This window comes from Schistocerca serialis, chromosome 5, assembly GCF_023864345.2.
Source record: "Schistocerca serialis cubense isolate TAMUIC-IGC-003099 chromosome 5, iqSchSeri2.2, whole genome shotgun sequence".
In the NCBI taxonomy this organism is placed as follows: Eukaryota; Metazoa; Arthropoda; class Insecta; order Orthoptera; family Acrididae; genus Schistocerca; species Schistocerca serialis.
The window spans coordinates 34,895,491-34,897,755 of record NC_064642.1 but is presented as its reverse complement, the minus strand read 5'-3'; the positions used below and the strand labels follow the sequence as shown (position 1 = coordinate 34,897,755).

The window sequence follows — 2,265 nt, the reverse complement described above, 5'->3', positions numbered from 1 at the left end:
CTCTCCTGTGCCAAACTTTTCATCTCACAGTAGCACTTGCCACCTACATCCTCAATTTCGTGTTAGCAGAAGAGCCAACACCGTGATACGAATGGAGGCCGAACTGCACGCGTTTTAGCTCAAGCAGGCTAGCGTGAGAAGCGAAGAACTATACTGACGTGAGGTCTGGAACATGACAAGGAATGAGAATTCAGAAAGCGGACGTAATTAGTTTGATACTTAACTTTAACCCATTAATGATGGACGTCACTCTTGACTGTGCGTGATTCACAATATTATCTGTTCAGAATAAATTCTTGAAGTAATTATAGGAACTGAATATGGCGCCTCACTAGGTCGTAGCAAATGACGTAGCTGAAGGCTATGCTAAACTGTCGTCTCGACAAATGAGAGCGTAATTTGTCAGTGTAGCATCGCTAGCAAAGTCGGCTGTACAACGGGGGCGAGTGCTAGTAAGTGTCTCTAGACCTGCCGTGTGGCAGCGCTCGGTCTCCAATCACTGATAGTGGTGACACGCGGGTCCGACGTATACTAACGGACCGCGGCCGATTTAAAGGCTACCACCTAGCAAGTGTGGTGTCTGGCAGTGACACCACACTCAATTATTTGCTGGATGTATTCGAATCTCTGTCTGCGTCTACAGTTTTTACACTCTACAGCTCCCTCTCTCTTCCCGAAGAGACCATGAAGGCCCAAAAGCACCGACCGGCCACCGTGTCATCCTCACACACAGGCGTCACTGGACGCGGATAAGTGGGGGGTGGGGTGGGGGGGGGCATGTGGTGAGCACACCGCTCTCCCGGCCGTATCTCAGTTTCCGAGACCGGAGCCGCTACTCCCTAATCAAGTAGCTCCTCAGTTTGCCTCACGAAGGCTGAGTGCACCACGCTTGCCAACAGCGCTCGGCAGACGTGGACGGTCATCCACCAGAGTGCTAGCCCAGCCCGACAGCGCTTAACGTCGGTGATCTGACGGGAACCGGTGTTTGCACTGCGGCAAGGCCGTTGGCACAGCTCCCTCTAGTACCCTGGAAAATATTCCCTGATGTCTTAACGGATGTCCTATCTTTCTGTCCCTTCTTCTCTTCAGTATTTTCAGCATACTCCTTTCCTCGCCAGTTCTCCGGAGATCCTCCTCATTCCTTACGTCATCAGTCCACCTAATTTTCGACATTCGTCTGTAGCACCACATTTCAAATGCATCGATTCTCTTCTGTTCCGCCGGCCTGAGTGGCCGAGCGGTTCTAGGCGCTTCAGCCTGAAACCGCGCGACCGCTACGGTCGCAGGTTCGAATCCTGCCTCTGGCATGGATATGTTTGATCTCCTTAGGTTAGTTAGGTTTAAGTAGTTCTAAGTTCTAGGGGACTGATGACCTCAGAGCCATTTGAACCATTTCTTCTGTTCCGGTTTACCCACGGTTATGTGTCACTAGTATACAATGCTGTGCTCTGAACGTACATTCTCAGAAACTTCTTCCCCAAATTAAGGCTTATTTTTGATACTAATAGACTTCTCTTGCCCAGGAATGCCATTTTCGTCAGTGATAGTCTGCTTTTCTGTTCTCTTTGCTCCGTCCGCCTATGGTTATTTTACTGCCTAGATAGCAGAATTCCTTAACTTCGTCTACTTCGTGATCACCAATCCTGATGTTAAGTTTCTCGCTGTTCTCATTTCTGCTACTTCGCTTTACTTTCGTCTTTTTTTGGATTTACTCTCAATCCATTCTGTACTTATTAGACTGTTCACACCATTCAACAAATCGTGAAATTCTTCTTCACTTTCACTGAGTGTAGCACTGTCGTCAGCGAATCTTATCACTGGTATCCTTTCATCCTGAATTTTAATCCCATTCTTGGAATTTTCGTTTCCTTCATTGTTTCATCTATATATATATGACAACGCCAGCAAAGAATCTACTACTGGCGCTTGCGAAGATACAGTACTAACATAGTACTATTTTTTCTGTTCTTTTCTTTATATTTTCGATTTTAGGAGAGAGTTTCATTAGTTCCGATTATGTAATTTTGTTCCTATATATATTCTTTAGTTGTGGTTTATGAAATTGTTATTTTCAATTTTGTTATGTTGTTTACTTACACATTTATTAATAAGTGGTATAAAACTTTGCTATGAATGTAATAGTACAAAACAGCAGTGTCACTTAGGAGTTCGAATATTGTACTCTGTATAATGTTGTATGAGAGAAGTCGTGTCCGCCGTTTTCAGACCCTCGTCTCAGTGACACGTGTACGGTTTTGGAACATA

At 45.4% G+C, this 2,265-nt stretch overlaps 1 pseudogene; it reads right to left on the bottom strand.

Moving 5' to 3' along the window:
- Positions 1-890: 890 nt before the first annotated feature.
- LOC126482727 (5S ribosomal RNA) lies at positions 891-1,009 on the bottom strand (annotated as a pseudogene).
- Positions 1,010-2,265: the final 1,256 nt, after the last annotated feature.